This window comes from Pararge aegeria, chromosome 10 (genome assembly GCF_905163445.1).
Source record: "Pararge aegeria chromosome 10, ilParAegt1.1, whole genome shotgun sequence".
In the NCBI taxonomy this organism is placed as follows: Eukaryota; Metazoa; Arthropoda; class Insecta; order Lepidoptera; family Nymphalidae; genus Pararge; species Pararge aegeria.
In genome coordinates, this window is record NC_053189.1 from 8,599,360 (window position 1) to 8,619,298 (window position 19,939).

General features: G+C 34.6%; 1 protein-coding gene and 1 pseudogene across 4 annotated transcripts in view; both read right to left on the reverse strand.

The window, feature by feature from the left end:
* The window catches only part of LOC120627104 (protein held out wings), an 82,639-nt gene that overhangs the window by 45,079 nt on the left and 17,621 nt on the right, over positions 1–19,939 (reverse strand). The gene's annotated exons all lie outside the window — the stretch shown is intronic.
* On the reverse strand, positions 17,291–18,270 carry LOC120627105 (annotated as a pseudogene).

The following is a 19,939-nucleotide window of genomic DNA, read 5'->3' on the forward strand; positions in this document are numbered from 1 at the left end:
AGCCGATTATCGTGAAATTTTGCATATAAATAACTTGCATTCGGACTAGAGACTGATAAAGAAGAGAAATAAATAGTTTTATGTGCAGGAAAAAATGTATACACCAAAACGCGAAATTTTGCAACGTCATGATTTAAATAAGATAGAGCGACAGAAGAAAGACAACAGATAATATGAAAAACTTAATTTTTTGTTTCTCTATTCCATCTTCAAAGATAAATATACCAATTGTGTAAACAACTGCACGTCCATGAATCAAATATACTCGTAAACTGGATAAGCGATATTCGTAGGAGTAACTAGTAACCTAATGATAATGCATACAGTCTCATAAAGTAGCTTGATTCTTGTCTTAAGTGCCCGGTTCGCCTCCAGACCCTCCATTATAATAAGCCTCGCATTGTTTTCAGAGCGAAATGCCTTATAGATTATGTCACTCTTGGCTCTTGCTCGTATCTCGATGAGGATAAAGGGATCAACATAAGGCCAGGTTTTGTTTTTAAGTACATGTTTAATTTTAATAGTATGCAACATGTCGATGATTATGATTCCAGTTAGAATTTTTATGATATACTAGTAATTATTGTTTGTTTTACTATTGGAAATATAATATCCCAATCAAAAACGGTTGGAATGTTATATTTCCAATAGTAAATTTTCATGTAAAATGTTGTTTGATCATATGACTCACACTGTCAAAAGTTATCAGATCTCAAAAGAGCCAAGCTTCTACCTCTACAAGTCCTAGGTCTACAAGGTGTAATTCAAAAAGACCTAGCCTCACAAACTCTACATCTCGTGCATAATTGGCCATTTCGCGAAAAACACATGGGCGTAAGGTATAAAAATGTTCCCACTGTCGATTACTTTCTATTTTCTACTATACTACAATGCTTGTATCACTTGCTGTAACGGTCAAGGGAAACATGGTGACGGAACCTGCATGCCTGACAGTTCTCCATAACGTTCTCAAAAGCGAGTGACGTTTACCAATCCGCACTTGGCCAGCACGGTGTAAATTACACATACGGTACATTGTAAATTATAGCCAATTTCCATACAGAAGGTATATTGAGATTTGTGTGATCGAAATAATTGTAAATTTATTTCAATTTATATCGCTAAGGTTGATTGCACATATAATTAATGCCAAAGCGATGCAATTATTGCACATTGGTTTAAACAATTAAAATCGGTTAGAGAGCAATAAATAACGGCATTGTTTCAACTTTGCCTAAGCATAAAGGGCGGTTGATCCTTGATGCGTACATGGTTCTGAAATGTGATATGTCTGCATCCACTCTAACTAAGATCACTTGAGCGTGGCTAAAACAATCAAACTCCTAAAATAGATCATATTACGATAGCAATTGAATTCAATGTCGGAGTAAAAGCCCTAATATAGAAGTGCGATTTAGATTTTGAGATATATAAATGAGATTACCAGCAATAATATTATATTGTGCATCTACTTTAATGGCCAATACTTCCTTTCATGCACAACAAGCTTATTAAAAACAACTAGCCTACTTGGTCCACATACCTACAACTTCTGATAAGTAATTTTTTTCTTAGACAAACTTTCATGCGCTACATACGCAACGTTTCATTGTCTGTGGTTCAAATGTGGGCTCTTAGACCAGGGCGCATTTGAAAAACTCTCTCTAGCTTTAGTTTTAAGTTAACGATTGTAGTTATCACCATCACCTAACATTATTAGTAATATATTATACATATGAACGCTTCATAAGTGTATGTGATAAGGTATACATGAATAAAACATTTTTGAATTAGAATTAGTATTTGAAACGTAAATAGTGAACAAATAGTCACACTTCTTGCAAAAAAAATTTAGAATAGTTATATAGGATAAGAAATCTTTTAACATTTACTATACATTAAAATACAAGACTAATTAATGAGACCGTAAAATCATCGTGGAAGTTCTTTCATTTTGATTTAAACTTTGGCGTCTCAATTTCCCTGCAGTCTTCTGAACGCATTTTAGGTCACTTGATTAACGACTGTTTTCCTGGTGTTGCTTCATTAAATGTTAAGCATATTCCGGGAATATTCATAGTTGACACATTGGCCTAGTTTTATTTAGTCGTATTAATACCTAACTTGCTGAAAAGCGAAAAAGAACTTTTGTAAAATTATTCTAATGATAATAGAATTATATATTTCAAACATTTCTTATAGTTCATAATATTAATGGAGTGTAAGAATTTGTTGTGTCTTTAAAATCCAGAAATTCAACAATTTTTCAGAAAATTTTACCATATACGAGTACTATGTACACCTAATTAAAGAATTATTATGAATTTAGAAGTCATAATATGTACTCACTAATAGTAGTTAAAAAAATAATTTTAATTACCTTTAAAATATACGTAAGAAAAGATCACGTTTTTCATTTAAAAAAAAATCCTCAAACATTGCCTTCGCATCCGCCAAGAATTGAATAGTTGTAAGCATTATATAAAGGGTATTATGCTAATGCTTCTATAAAAAGGATAGAAGCTGTATTAGCATAATACACTTACAAACACTTGTCGAGTGAATGTTGTAAAAAATGAATAAAGGGCTCTTTTGTGATTCTATCGAGAACCTGCCGTTGAGGTGTTTTATTTCACCTGTTTGATATCACTTTATAGTCAAGGTTTTGGGACAAATAATTTTATAATATTGAAACGTACAGTTAGATAATATTTTATAAAAACTTGTTTGATAGTGTAAGTATAAAGTGTAACAGAATTAAACATTTGGTTGTATGTATAAATGATTTATGATTTACCGAGAGAGTGAAGCTGTGGTTGACTTTAACTAAACATTATATTATTCTATAATTAAATAAAACGTCAACCTATCTGGAAGTTACTTGATGACAGATGTTGAGAGAACTTTGTATTCCTATGTCATATTAATTTATTACTAATCCTACAATGTAACCTCAATGAGTTTTTCTGGTAAACAAATTTTCAATTGTTGCATTCATAATTAAAAAATATTCTCTATAGACAACTTATTATTTATTTGAACACATGCCTCCGTAATCAATGTCTGGTTCCCATTCATTGCCTTAGTAGATACTTACGAAATATAATGGACATGAATACAAAGACATAATATTAAACAGAAGCTACCCAAGTGGCTATTGAACTTTTAGCGATCATCTAATAGCTGAAATAATATCATATAAATCATTTTATATATTTACAAAAGGTTATTGAATAATCCCCATTGATCGGAATAGATAGTACAATTTGGTAGAATTGCATTAAATAAATAAATAATAAATAAAATAAATATACTACGACAATACACACATCACCATCCAGCCCCAAAGTAAGCGTAGCTTGTGTTATGGGTACTAAGATAGTTGTTGAATATCTTTATGAATATAATAGATATAAATACTTAAAATATACAGATAAATACCCAGACACTGAAAAACAATCATGTTCATCACACAAACATTTTCCAGTTGTGGGAATCGAACCCACGGCCTTGGACTCAGAAAGCAGGGTCGCTGCCCACTGCGCCAATCGGCCGTCAAATCGGTTGCATTATTATTTATCAATGTTATTTAATATTGATTTTCCATTTGCAGAGTAACTAAGGTGGAATTTATATATTTTAATTGAAAAGGGTTTAATATTTCATCACTAGATAAATAAAATGGAGTGTTTAAAAATTAAAAGTCTGTAATAATCATATAAATAATTTATGAAACACAATAATTTGCAATTGAAAAGCTTCCAGGTTTGATTATTCCTTCTTGGGACGGCTGTTGATAAGAACGTAAAAATTATTATTTGCAAGAGAAAGAGACAACAAAAAATTTAATATTTTGAGTTACACAAGTCCCATACAATGTTTGCGATCATTGACCCCAAATTGCACTACCTGTTCTGATCACGGGTACAATCATAACGTGATTTCGAATACCATAAAACATATGATTTTGTTAACGTCGATAGAAAGACAATAACAGTTACAAAAACGTATAATGCCGTGGAACCGATTCACCAAATGCGATGGAAACTAAGATTTTGATGATTAACACACGATACAAACAAGCTTACTTGTCACAACCGCAAGTTCAAGGAAAAATCTGAGGAGGTTGCAGTTCTGTTATCTCCTTTTTGAATCGAGAATCGTCGCTGTAAAGTTCAAATTCATTCGTACGAGCAGTTCCGCATCGCTACAATAAACGTTTTAAAACTGCAATCACAAATTGTTACGTGGCACGGTCGGCTACAACCTGATTGTACCGTTAAGTGAGACGCGCAGAACTGACCTAGTGCCGGGAAAGTTATCAGGGACGACCGAGTTCCGCTTTAAGGCACGATATACTGTCCCAACGCCTTTAATATCAACCCAATACCGGACTCCTTTCAGAAGGACAAGGGTTTAGGCCGGAACCAACCACGCTGGTCAGAGTTCGGATTCTTATAGACTTCACACGCGTTTTGAATGTCGTGGAGCACTCGCAGGCATGCAAGTTTCCTCACGATATTTTCCTTTACCATTAAAGCAAGTAATATTTAATTGCTTAAGTTATAAATTCACATAACGAAAGGGAAGCCGAAGTATTAACCACTATGCTATCACCGCTCTATATCCACGGTATAGCTGACTTGTAGCTTTTTAATTATAAAAAATTATAAGCAAAACTGTATTCCATTTTTGCCGTGCCACGAGTATTAAGACAAATTTTAATTTAGTATTATTTTCCTCGAACCTTGTATCAACTCCAGATATCTCGAAAGACCTAGAAAATGTTGCAATCTTACACCGACATGGTAAACTCCATCCTGAGTGACCTCAAGAAATTCAACAATACTTAGTAGATTAAAAATTTTTAGTAATAATTATTATAAGTGTGTAAATTTTATAGTTTTAGTTTATCTATGTGTATAGGAAGAACAGTCTGGCCGATGTATCAAATCGCAGGACTGTACTTTTTTTTCAAAAATTGTATCTTACGAAACTGTTAATTATAAGCATATAAAATAAGATAATGTAAGAAAACTAAATTAATAAAAAAAAAAAAAACCTAGAAACTGTCACCACGTGTCTGAATTTGCTGAATAAGATTGCTAGGTGTCAGGAATTACTCGAATGCAATGTGCACGTGGCGATGGGTGTTTATGTCTGGTGATATGTGTTTCAGTCATTAATAAGACGTGATTTTCTAGATACAGATTAAGATTAAATGAAGGTTTATTAAATAACGATAAAATCTCCTGAATGGTGTCGTCGTAGAATAGAAACAGGACATCCCAATAAGCGTTTTACTGTTACAGCCATGAGCCAGAGGACCTTAGATATTCTTAAGAGATATTTCGTAGGACGGTCAAGCGGTCATATGATTGTCTCTAAATGAACATTAATTTGTTGCAAGTGGAACTGATTCAATTGCTATCACCATTTAGAGGTGGCATTGACCTTTATCGAAACAATTCGTATCAGTTAGCTAAAGACATGAGCGTTCAGACTGTGACCTCATTATTTTTTGTAAATCGCACATCTAGAAGTGATAAAATCGGCAATAGGAATCCGTTGATATAGGCCATTAACCTTTGAATTAATACAGTCTGGTAATTTTTTTTTTATTTGACTAGCCTAATGTTTACTCACGTCTCCAAATAATACAACTACTAGAGATTCTTGACAAGTTAAGTAAACTTGTGTTAACTAATTTTAACTTTAGGACTTAATAAGCATCAGCAGTTCGACAAAGTAACTGAAATCATCATCATCCACCCAATACTGGCCCACTAGAAAGCACGGGCCTGTCAGGTGAAAAAGAAGACTTTAGGCTGCAGTCCACCATGTTGCTCATGGTCATGTGCTGATAGACACTTTAAAAACATTGGAAAATTCCCATGCATGAACGATATGTCACGATATTTTTCTTCTCCGTTAAAGCAATTGATATTTGAGTCACACCGAAAAGTTGGGAGTACGTGTTGGGATCGAAGCTCTTACAACTAGGCTATCACCGCTGTAAAAAATAAAATAGAAATGAACAATAATAAAACTATCTATTTTAATGAAATCCATGACCAAGCAGCTGCAACAATGAGTGAAATCAAGGAGTAAGACCAATAGTGAAGGAATGCAAAAATGATGCGAATGGTATTATAGTAAGTGCGACTGAATTTAGGCCTTTGAAAGACAGGAATAGCAAGGCAGGGAGTTCCCGATGTGCGTAGATTAAGTATATTTATAGTTGCATGCGGGGTCGATGTTCCGCGCTCATCTCCCACGCGGCACCACGCCGCGCCACCGGGACGAACATCCAGGAGTTTGAATATTGATACTACTAATCTTTTATTTCAAACTTCTATAGTCTATGCTTTCCTAATACTTTTTTTTTCTATTAAGTGGCTGAATGCTGCTTAATGAGGTTGATGAAGTTTAAACTATCAGTAAATAATCTATGTAGTTATTCACGGCGAAATAAAGATACTTATGTTACTCTTGAACATATATTTCCTGACTGAATGATTGTCCGTTTTAGTGCTACAATATTCAGTAAAATGTCCTCAATAAAAAGATATGTCAAAGTTACCGTGGTAACTAGTAACGAAAATTATAAAAATTGTAGTAACGAAAATAATAAAATAAAAAATATTATATGTGTAAACATTACCGAGTGTTTTGAGTATTTCAATATTATTAATTACTTTAGTTGTTGGCGTGTTATGGTAGGTAGGTAAGAAGTATTTAATGAAAATTATAAAATTTAATTTAGGATCCACTTGCGGAAACCTAGAATGCATTAAAAATTGCAAAAAAAAAAACAAATTGCAACGTTGGATACTGAAATAGAGTCTGCAGGAAATGCCTTGATCTGAATACGATCTGAATACATGTAATCTTATTTTAGCAGTTAATATTATGAAACACATGATATAGAACACCTGTGCAAAAAGTAGGTATTAAATAAACTATAGGCACTAATAGTAATAGCAAAAAAGTACCGGATTTCGTTTCATTCATATAAATTAAAAGTTTGATTGAATTATTGTGATGCACTTCCGGTTGAATAATTTGAAATGTTACTACGTTCTAAAATTTATATAAATGACATTATAAGTTGATAAGCTAAAGTATACTGTCTTAATCAATTTTGTCCAAGGTCAAGGCGAATTTTAATTATATCTATTTATTTGTAAGGTGCAAATCTGCGCTATTTTTGTTATATTAAATCAACGGTGGCAGATATATAGAAATAACTTTTAACAATGATGAAATATGAATGAAGTATTTATTCTTGAGAGTTTAATTGACTTATCTACTGAAAAATCTGGAATTAACCAAAGTAAATTGTGCCCTAATGTTTCCATCATTATTGTCATCAATAAATATAATAGAATAAGGACGTGAAGGGTAAAAGAAAATGTGAGATAGGTAGTTGACTTAATGTTCTTCCTAACTAAGCTTAAATATTTTACATCCCTTTCCATCATAAAGCTACCGCCGAATACTTCAAAGACTCAATGCTCCGCACTCGCAGTATATATAAATGAATAAATAAATATACTACATATGTTACGGGTACTGAGATAACTAATGAATATTTAGATGAATTTTATATGATATTACATGAATACTTATGATATACAGATTAACATTCAGACACTGAAAATTATTTATGTATATCACACAAACATTTTCCAGTTGTGGGAATCGAACCCGCAGCCTTGGACTCCGGAAGCAGGGTCGCTGCCCACTGAGCCAATCGGCCATCAAATATGTTGATGCGCCGCGCTTAACTGACAGCAAAGTTTTATACCAAGCACACAAAGTGATTCCGAGTGCCTAGTGTGACACCTACGACTACATATTCATTCACGCAAAATAAACTACAATTAGTATGGAACCGATATAGCGCCATCTACTTTATTGCAATACTACGAAACTATATTACCACTAGATGGCGCTTCTTAGGTTGAAAATCTCATATTCTAAAATAGCCAGTAGATGTACTGCAAACTATTTGAGTGAATGAACGAATGTATAGGTATTGCTACTAGGTATAATATTTGAACATAAGTAATGGTTGTGTTTAAAGTTAACAAGGAGGTCACTAGCGCGCTAAATTAATAAAGAACACGTGTAACTTATAAAAATCCACCATTTTCAAGTTATCACCAAAACTATTAAGATTTAGATGATATACATTTATTTAATAGTGATAGTAGTGGACGTTTATCGGTTCATCATCATTATCATCATCATCATGTCAACCAATGGACGCCAACTGCTGGACTTAGGTCTTTGTAGGGAGTTCCAAATACCACGGTGAATTGCCGCTTGAGTCTAGCGGCTCCCAACTGCTCGCTTGATGTCATCCGTCCAACTCGTCGGTGGTCTATCAACGCTACGTTTACCGGTGCGAGGTCGCCATTCCAGCACCTTGGGACCCCAACGTCCATCAGATCTCCGAGCTATGTGCCCCGCCCATTGCCACTTCAGCTTCGCGACTCACTGAGCTTTGTCAGTAACTCCGGTCCTTCTTCGGATCTCCTCATTCCTGTTTTTATCACGTACACTCCAAGCATATGTGAGATACATATGCCACCCGCCAAATGACCCAGAGCCTTCTTATGAGTCATAACTGACAACACTCTCTGTCTCTGAAGACTGGTCTATCTATATATGAGTGAAACAATGCTAGAAATTAGGTAAGTAAATTTGTTGGAACGACAGTTCATGCATTGCCTATTATGGAGATGGTTCGGCTTACGACCCTTGTCCTAAAGTAGGTTACATCACTTTTGTGGAGTCTGTGGACTTGTAAACCTACACCCTCCGTGACTCATATTTCAACTAATACGTATTCCAGATAGAAACTTTCAAACAAGTACCACTACAAAACAAAATGTGAGGATAAATACGAATCGTATTAACAACATTCATATTAATATTATAAATAAATCTTCCTAAATGGTTGGACTAATGGTTGGTTGGATTTGTATAAAATTTTGAATAACTTGGAAATACAATTCTTAAAAATATTCTATTGGCATTTAAAAATTGACATATCTATCATGTTAATTAATTTCAATGTATAAAATAACTGACTTAGACATTGACATTGATTACCTACAGTTTCATCGGCAAAACAAAGCATTTAAAATGTATGGTTAGGTTTGGGCAGGTTATCTAGTTTATAATTATAGTTTACGTCGTAGACAAAATTATTAAAATATAGCTGAAAATTACAATATCAAACTTTTCATAGACAAATAAAAGTTTAAAAAATATAACTAAAATTAGGTGACACAGACGACAGACCTCAGCTCTCACATGCTTTTACTTTAAGCAGTAGATTATTGTGGTCATTGAACTTCTGAGATCGTACGCAATATTTTATTCTACTCAACCCGGTCCAGCTATTCTCTTTAATATATGAAAATTTTCACACTTACTGTTCGTCTAGTCAATCGGTTTCATTAATAACATTTCAACAAGTTGTCATAACGTCCCACTCAGTGTAAATGGCACACTTCTAGCCAACTATTCTGAGACCGAAAGACAAACAAGAAAACAATATTCTGTTGTTTTTAACAATATATATACGTAAGTAATGCCAGCTTTTTTTTTTTCAGAAAAACGTTTATCCGTTGGACAAGAATAAATCTAAGCTTCCTAATTACTCTTTGGACAGAGTCCCACCAAGATAAACAGCTAACTCCAGCCAAAAATATACAAGATGGCGGCGAGTTCATAATAAAACAATTTAATGGGCCAGCGCGTTTTCCGCGGTGACGAAATCTGCTGCGACGCATCTTGAATTGTATAACTCTCGAAAAATATTACATCAAGAGAAGAGTGCAGCGATACTATATGAAGTTATCAACATGTGTCATGATATCTGGTTCGTCAACGTCTAAAGGAAAAGGAATTACAAAAATAAGCAAAAAAATATTTTTAATATTGTCAATTCATTTGACTGTTACACGTTGAATAATGTGTAGTGCTTACGAGTACTTCCATAAACGTTTTCGTATGTAAAAATAATTAAAAAAAAACAATGTTTAAACTATAACTCGATGTAATCTATACTAGCTTAACTTTCTAAATCTTATGTAGATTCTAGTGGAACTGAAACTTCATTGTAATTACAAGCAACTCTTAAAGTTACACCTCACTTCCTATCGCATTTTAAACTGAAATTAAAATAATTAATATTAATGCTTCAGTGCTGCCTTCTCCAGAAAGTTTCTAGGCAAACAGATTACGACAACATAACGCATCTAATCTAACAATAAAATATAACTTTACTTATATCCTAATGTAACCCATTTATAGTACGTATTGAATCTAAAAATTCATTTTCATGTGCATCAACTTTCTTTTTTCATAGACCTTGTTACGTATGGTACTTTTATATCGCTGTTTGTAAATCAGGTTTGCCTCATAAGAACTTCCTATATCTTTGATCTTAGAAGTGAAGGAAGCAAAAGGCAAGATTTATAGTCGCCTTTCGCTACCATTCAAGGATTAGATTTCTTGTAAATCGTTTTATCTCTGTTATGCAACAAAAACTTCAGAGTTTCTTGGCAAAAAGTGTTTTATTTAACTTTCTGGTATTATGCGATCTTCCGTATTATTAAATATTATGGCAATGAGGAACTCCTTTGAATAAATATATTGTAAAAGTAATAAATAGATTAGGGTCTTAAGGTTATCTTAATCAAAATTCCTTTACTTTAATTATAAACTTGTACTTTGCTTATTCAATGATATGTTAATAAGAACAGCATTTTAATGTTACCAAATGCGAATAATGAAAAGACAAATATGAAATTAGCCACCAAACGGCGGAGAAATCAGAGTAGGTGCAAAAAGACTTTTGAAAAACACAAATGCAAAAGACGAACATATATAAAAAAACCTAAAAAAGAATCTTGTGACATAAATGTTAGATAGAATATTAATATAATTTGGAATGAAATTTATCTGCTTACATTGCTGATTGAACCAAATATTTTGAACTGCGACTCGATTTAATTTAGTTAACTTTATGCATAGTTGAGCCTGCACGGTCAAGCTCCCCGTTTTTAAATATTGGATAGAAGCAGGCGTTACTTTGCGGAAATCCATGATATATTATGAAAATTAAGCTTAATTAACTATAGTCCGCGAATTTATAATTTCTTCAATCCTTATACTCCACACCAACCAGATCTTCAGCAATTTCAGAATTGAAACATAACAAAATTAATTTTATAGTGATGTTAATTTCTATACCTTTGTCATTCTAATACGAGGAAATACACGCCAAAAGCGACGATAATGAATAGACTTATAAACCAATAACCGGAACGTTATCACAGAGTACAAGTAGTAATAACCGTGTGTTTCCTCTAGCCCAGCAGGGCATTGGGCACGAACCTGGATTGTTTACGCGCGCCAGTACAGGCGCGCCGGAAATGCCGGATTCTCGCGTCATTGGCTCGAATACAAACAGGGATGTCACCTATAATTTTACCCACCATAAAACGGAGACAATGGTGCTAATTCCGTTGAACACAACTCTCTAAACTAAACAAAATTTACAGCTTTAAAAGTTATGCAATCCTTTTTATATTGTTCTCTGTAGAAAAGTATAGCCATTGTAAGACCTGCAAGCAGGGCTAGGCATGCAGGGGACAAAAATTATATCCCCATGACAGGGGATATTATCAGTGGCGTTCCTAGGGTTTTGAATTTGAGCAAGCCCAGATACCTAAAGGAAAAATTTAACTCGTCATAATCTCTAAGTCACCATTCTTGTTATGCTAAACGACAAACCATATCAACAAATCTTTGAAAAACACTACGGTTAGGGTCAGCACGCGAATTATGATAAAGAAGTTTCTATGCAATGTTTATCAAAATTAAAAAGTAATCATAGTAATCCCAAGTGTTTCTTTGAGTTCTGCTCTCTTTAATTCTTATGATGCCTGGTAATTTATGTCATAAACAGCCGCGTTCCAACCATTATTTTCATTAGAAAAAAATATGCAAAAATTTACCTGTTGTTCGCCAATTATTTTTTGATTTGGCCACAGAAACAATTTGCACACAAATTGAGCTCATATTTAACAAAATTTACTATAATTTTTAAGAAAACCAACCAGTAAAATGCACTATTCAACTCAAAAAAACAATAATAAACTCCTAACTAAGTAGTTACTAATCAATAATAATGAATCTGTCAAGTGTCAACTAGTTGTAACGCAAACAATAACACGCGTGAAGTTGTTTCAATTCGCTCAACTTGCAATCTGGCATTTGATCTCCATACTAAATTATTAAATAATCTAGATTGTCTCTGCTAAATACATTGAAATTTCTATGAGAGAGAGCAGTAAAATAAAAGCCCCATATAAGCAAATGAGTGTGAGCGAGACAAAGCGGGGCCTCCGATTGCGTACGAAGACACGCGAAGAGCGCGATAGTGATAGTTCGGCGCGGTGCCGCGCCATTCGGCTGGTTGCTACCACAGAGACTACCTGCCAGAGTAACTTAGTGCTTGCAGTAAAGTAGACAAAGAGTATATACATTATTAAGCAAAAGTTAAAACATTGTATTTATATCCTCATTGCTATCAAGTTTTAATTATTTTGTTAATTTCATTTCGGAATAGTCGAGAAAAATTTAAAAGAGATATTTATTGCAACGCAAGCCCGGCTTTTCGGCTTGTATGGTAGTACCGCCACTGGATATTATTAACGTGTCCAACTGCTAAAGCACGAAAACATGGAATAAGAGAAGTTTACCCACGTTTATTATTATACATTATATTATTTGGATATTATTTCCACTTGTGCGTCAATGCTCTGAGAGTTCATATATAGCTGTGGGAGAAGATACATTTTTATCCTTTCCCAGGGCAGATAATTGTCTTCTTTCCATGTTAGCCGTGCTGCAAGATTGGTTGAGTTGACATTAAAATCAGATATATTTCTAATGATAAAATAAGTAATCAAATAGATTCAGTAGTTTCAGAGTTTATTGATAACAGTCAAACAAACCTTTCCTCTCAATAACATTAGTCTAACGGTAGATATACGAGTATGTATAGATGTAGAAGAATAGAATATTTATCTCGTATACCAAACACCTATTTCGGTAATTAAGAACTATAACATGTGCATAGTTAAAAATAAATGGACAACCCTGGTCGAAGAACTCAGAACGTACGCCAGTATGGTGACGCTTCATTCATACTGGGGTGCCATCCGCTTGTCATCCATGTGCCATCCATGTTTGTCATTCTAAGATAAAAATCGCGCCAGAAATAGTCGTTACAGCTAATAGGACTTCAAAGATCGTTGTCAAGATACTCAGTAATTGTGATGTAAAATTACTACATATTTCTAATAATATCAACAAAGGAAAATGTAGTATTCTTTGAACTAATAAAAAAACAAAAGTGATTACCCGCATGTATTCATTACTAAAATCATCAACTCGATAGATTTTTCCGCCGAGAATAATTTTAACTTTAGTTACTTACAATTTTTTAGCTTTTTTCAAAAAATAAAAATAAAAATCAGTACAGGATTTGCAACTCAAAGCAACAAAGTAAGATTCATTTTTTTTGACGGTATAAAGAATAAGAGATCGATAAAAAAAAAAATAAAAAATAAAAAATAAAAAAGCCTTTTAATTCTTGCTTACAACATACTGATAACATCAACATTACAAAATAAACAGAAAAAATAAAAAAAAAAAAAAAAAAAAAATAACAAGTGATTCAATTAATAAGTGTTATCTGGTGTTATATAACTTCTAGCAGGAACCCCTCTCATGCGAGGGTAAAGGCCTCCTCCAGAGATGACCACCGGTCTCTATCCTTGGCTATTTGCATCCAGTTTATGCCGGCAACTTTAACGATATCGTCAGACCATCTTGCATACGGTCTGCCTACCTTTCTATGGCCTGCAGGACCTGGCCATGACGTCAGCCTTAATGTCCAACGGTCGTCAGCCATCCTAGCTATGTGGCCTGCCCATCGCCATTTTAATCTTTGGGAGTAATGAAGGGCATCTGTTACCATCGTCTTTTGTCGTATGACATCATGGCGGATTTTTTGAATTCTTTTTATTTTCATCACACTTCTCTCCATACTCCTTTGACAAAATTTGATTTTATTTTTTATGCGATAGGTGTATTTCCAGGTTTGGCAAGCATAAGCGATTGACGGCAACAAACATGTATCCAAAACCTTTGATTTTACTTTTATTGGCATGCAGCTTTTTAAAACTTCTTTTAAGCTCCAGTATTTGTTCCAGCCGCCTTTAATTCTTCGGTCTACTTCTAAATCGTTACTCTGACTTTTAAAAGATATTTGCTTTCCTAGGTAGATATAGCTGTCAACATATTGTATAGGTTCACTTCCAAGGTAAATAGGGGACTCAAAAGAATTTGTCATGATTTTGGTTTTGCTGAGATTAAGTTCCAACCCAACGTCTCTACTTGCTAGTTGTAATGATTGTAGCATTAGATTGAGCTCTTTGCTGTTTTCTGAGAACAACACTATATCGTCAGCAAATCTCAGATGGCTGAGGTATTTACCATTTATATTTAGTCCTAACTTTTGCCAATTCAGTTTCCGAAACACCATTTCGAGTACCGCTATAAAAATTGTAGGAGAGCACGGGTCGCCTTGTCTCGCGCCTCTTTTTATAGGAATGGGTGGCCCAGTTCGCTCCAGTTTTACTCTGCTAGTACAGTCTTTGTATAGATGCTTCAAAACATTGATGTATCTTCTCTCTACACCCTGTGATTGTAGAGCTTCCCATATCGACGAGTGACAGACGGTATCAAAAGCTTTTTTATAGTCTATAAAGACCATGTAGAGTGGTTTTCGGAATTCCTGGTACTTCTCTACTATCATTTTTTTGGACAATGCATCGAGTCCAAAGCTAAAACTGCTGGCAAAAAACTTGGCATCCTCAACAAAGTTAAGCGCTACTTCACGCCAGAACAGCTTCTAACCCTGTACCAAGCTCAGGTTCGGTCGTGCATGGAGTACTGCAGCCATTTATGGGATGGCTCTGCCAAGTACCAGCTCGATGCTTTGGATTCGGTGGAACGTCGTGCTAGGAGACTCATTGGCAACGACCTTGTAGTCAGTAGACTTCAAAGCCTTGAACACCGGCGCAAGGTTGCTTGTCTGGCTGTTTTCTACAAGATACATTTCGGAGAGTGTGCTCAGGAGCTATTCGATTTGGTCAAACCATCTCCTTTCTACCATCGAACTGCGAGGCACCGAAAGAATCTGCACCGTTACGTGGTTGAAATACCATCAACACGTACGAAGCGTTTTGCTTCTTCCTTTCTGATCCGCACCGCAAAGGCCTGGAATGCCCTCCCATCTTCCGTCTTCCCTGATACCTATAATCTGGGTACCTTCAAATCAAGAGTGAATAGGCATCTTCTAGGCAAGCGCGCTTCATCTTAGGCTGCATCATCATTTACCATCAGGTGTGATTGCAGTCAAGCACTTGTCTATATACTTTAAAAAAAAAAAAAAAAAAATCTCGACTGAGTGAATATGGTCCACAGTAGAAAAACCTTTTCTAAATCCGGCTTGTTCGATTGGTTGGTATTTTTCCAACGAAATGCTTATCCTTTTCTCTAATATTGATGCAAAAACTTTGTAAGGGAGGGAAGGAGACTTATTGGCCTGTAGTTGCTCATATTTTTAGGATCGCCTTTCTTGTATAGTAGAATAATGTTCGATTGCGACCATTGTTTAGGTGTAACGCCAGAGTTAATAACCATTTTAAATAACTGTGATAATGGTGTTGCAAGATAGTCACTCGCTGCTTTTAAAGCCTCGTTGGTAATATTGTCAGGGCCTGGACTCTTCTCTAATTTTAACTTTTTTATTACGTTTAATATTTCAGACTCGTCCACGGGAGTAGTCTCTTTATCATAATGCAGGTCCTCTAGTTCGAGTTTGCGAGGCCTAGCATGTTCACTGTAAAGGTCTTTGTAAAAAGATGTTGCAGCGTTGAGTATTTCTGACCTTTTTCGAAAAATCGTTGCTTGTCCATGAAGTCCTTCAATCCATGTTTTGTGATCATTTAATTTTTTGAAAGCTTTTTTGAGGCTTCCCGTGGTATTTAAATGTTTTTGAATTACATGCAATCGATGTTTTTTATAGTCATTTCTTATATGTCTGCTTATGAGTTTGAAAAGAGCTCGCAGTTCATTCTTCATTGAACGTGTTTTTGGCTTAATCGCAAGTAGCTCATGTTTGCGATGGATTAATTTTCTTGTGCTATCAGATATAACAGAGCAATTCCGTTTTTGCGCGCTGGGCCTTTTTGCTTGTTTCAAACAATTTTCAATGACACCAGTTATTTTTCTATAATATTCCTCAACGGAATCGTTTTTGTGCGGGTGAATAAGGTATTCTATAGTGGTTTTGAATATTTCTCGGTAACTTAATATTTCTTCTTCCGATTCAAGCGCGCTCTTTAAGTTGTTGGCATACTTTATACGACTTCTGATTTTTTGTAGACTTATTGTAGCCCTTACAAACCTGTGATCAGAAGGAAAAGCTAAATTTATCACGTTCATATTTGTAACGTTTTTATGCAGATTAGTTAAAATATAATCTAATTCATTTCTGGTGCTACCACTTGGAGACCGCCAGGTCCACCTCTGTTTGCTGTTCTTCCTGAAAAACGTATTCATGATAGCCAGTTTATTCTCATAAGCAAAATCAACCAACCTTTCGCCTCTACTGTTTCTAACTCCGAAGCCATAATTCTTCATTATCATATTTTCTTCTGGTTTAGGTTGACCTACTTTCGCATTGAAGTCTCCCATAACTATTATGTTTTTACCCGACAGTTTTAACGCTTTGTCGATAGTACAATAAAATTGCTCTACAACTTCATCGTTTGATGTTTCCGTAGGAGCATAGACTTGTATGATAGAAATTCGGAAGTTTTGAAGATTTAGGTTTACTAGAGCCACTCTTTCTGATAGACCAATAAAGCATTCAATGCATGATTTCAGATATTTTTTTTATTATAAACCCTACACCGTATAATCCTGGCGTTTCACCTATGTAATATAAAATGAAGTCTTCGAATTCATGTATTGAGCTACCGAGACGCCTTACTTCTGATAGTCCAATTATATCGTATTTAGTGTTTTTTAGAGAGTCAAGAAGTTCCAGTAAACGGTTATTGCTTGACAGAGTTCGTACGTTATATGTTGCGATGTAAAAAGGTTACTCGTAGAGTCACTTAAAATGTCATTCTCTGGAGGGTTTTGGTCTGTACCTCCCTCGGGGACCGGCCGTATTGGGAGAGTGAGAGGGGGCGATGCTGGTTGCTAAATGATAGTATTAGTGTCAAAATTGGATACAGAGGAGTCTTCTAATGAATTGATTCTTACATTCTTTGGAGCAAAGTAACTGTTCATTGTATGTTTGGTTTTTTTGGTAGATTGCGTGGAATTGATATGCTTCTGTGTAGCCCTTGGCGATGGTGAAAAAGTCCGTTTTCTTTGATCTTTGTTGGTAAGGTATCGTTTTTCAAGGATAACAATTTTGTCGTACTTGATTATGGCGTATTTACCTTCTTCTCTAAGTTTATCTACTTGCGCCTGCAGATTCTTCCTCAGTTCTACTATTTTTGGGGGAAAGTCTTCTTTCACATAGTATGATGAGCCTTTAAGACTGCTTTTATTTTTCAATATTTCAATTTTTTTCCCCATTGTTAGTAGAGTGACAGAGATAGGCCTAGCCTTGCTCCCTTATTTTCCGATGCGTCTAATATACTCTACGTCTGAGCTGACACAGGTTACGTTCATAGTTTTTGATATGATGTTAATTACTTTTTCTTGCAGCTGGAAGTAGCTGTTTTCATCATCGGGAACTCCAAAAAATATTAAATTTTTCTTCTTATTTTGTCTTTCCAAATATTCAATTTGTTTTTCTTGTTTCTCTAATTTTTCATCTAAGGTTCTGAATTTTGAATCTATTTCACAAAACTTTTCATTAATATTCCTTTTCCATTATTTTGTTATATTTATTTGCATATCCTTCATTTCCTTCTTTTGTGAAGCCAAGTCGCTTTTAATAGTCTTTAAAATATTCGTAATTTCCTCCATTATCGTGAAATTTCCAACGAGCTAGCGCTAGATGTCGTTACTATCGAGTTTTAAATGGTTTGTTGGTTATCAAGCGGTTTTGAGTGACTGTTTACTAGAAGACTCACGTTGATGAAGCTATTCGGCAGTAGATGACTCTGTTCGCCAGCAACGTGTTTGTAATAAATCAATAATGACTAATTCTTGACACTAGATGGCACTATAGAATGAAAAATAGTTGATTTTCTCTACGGGGTTGATGCAATTTTTGGAGTAAGAGTACTTCTCAACAATAGATGACGCTGATTAACGTTAAATGATAGGCAACAGCTTATTTTTAATGTATAATTAGTAGTTATGCACTTGTTTACTCCTAATTTTACTTACTGCGTGTTTAGTTTTTGTTATTATGAAATATGTATGTCTTGCAGTCCAGCTCTCAATACAATTAGCACTTTTTCTCGGCTTTTTCGTATGAAGTGACCGTTGTAAACCTCGACGGTTTTGAGACAGGTTAATGCTTTTATCTGTCGCTTTTTCTTGATTTTATATATTCACTCCACAGATTTTTGCACCGCGCGATATTTGTGAGTAATTCCAAGACGAAAACACTGCTATTTATATTTTATTTCAATAAAAACAACACGGAGCTATTCAAACTGTATGTTGACAGCGCGATGGTAGCGCCCTCTCTCGATCGATAAGCGAAAACAAATCCTCGATTGCGAGCATGCAAGTCTTGTACTAAAACTACAGATGAAATAATATATGTGTAACGAAATTACCTTCGAAAGTTCCGTCTTGTAAGCTTAAAAAAAATCATTTTATCTTCCATCAACTTTACCAAACTATACACTGTATCAAATGAATAATACACTGTATTAAATGAATAAAAATAATCATCAAGATCGGCTAGGTATTGACTAAGAAAGATAGGTTACATCGACATAACATACACGTCGAAGCTCCGGTACAAATGTAACGTTTAAAGTTAGATGACCCACTTCTATCCACAAACTGCCTCGGTTCACTGAGTTGGGACCAGAACCAAGTGCTATTAGGCGCACCCATCCTGGGCATCTTGGTTTTTATTACGACAACCCCGCCTTGCATTGTTTTGGTTTGTAATGATGTCTAAGCAATGGTATTTCTACTAGAGGAAGCATTAATCTATGAGGCAAGAACATAAATCTTGGCTTTAAAGACAATTACACAATGACTATTCAACTAAGTTAGGAATTGGTCAGGAAAATTATTCGTAATTACAATCGTAATAATTGTAACGTACAATGACATTTTAATTACTCACGACACTGATTGTCTACATGGTCGATGCTGATTGGTGACATACCTGCAAAAAGAAAAAAGATACTATCATATTCTGTTACTTTGGATGCCCCGTAACAGGCTTGTGGGGTATAAATTTATGTGTATAAATGTAAGCTTATGTTGGAATTCTAATTCTAAGCGTGTCGGAACTCGAAATTCTCTATTTTAGTATCAACCGCCAAGCACTCGATTCCAGATGTTTAAAAAATATCAATGACTATAATATGAAATATGTTGGATTAATATTAACACAGCTCTTTCATTTCATTGGAATCAGCTAAATTTAGTTCTTAATATTATTATGATTAAGGTTCAAACGAATTCAAAACTAAAACGATTTTATCTTGCAGGGAAATTAAACTGACGCCTATGAGCAATTAGTAACGGAATTCTGTGATATTTTAAAACAAAATGTCAGCATTATTTTTCTTTAAATTGATCAATGCAAGTATCTATCAAGAAAAGTAGCGTGTAATGTGTT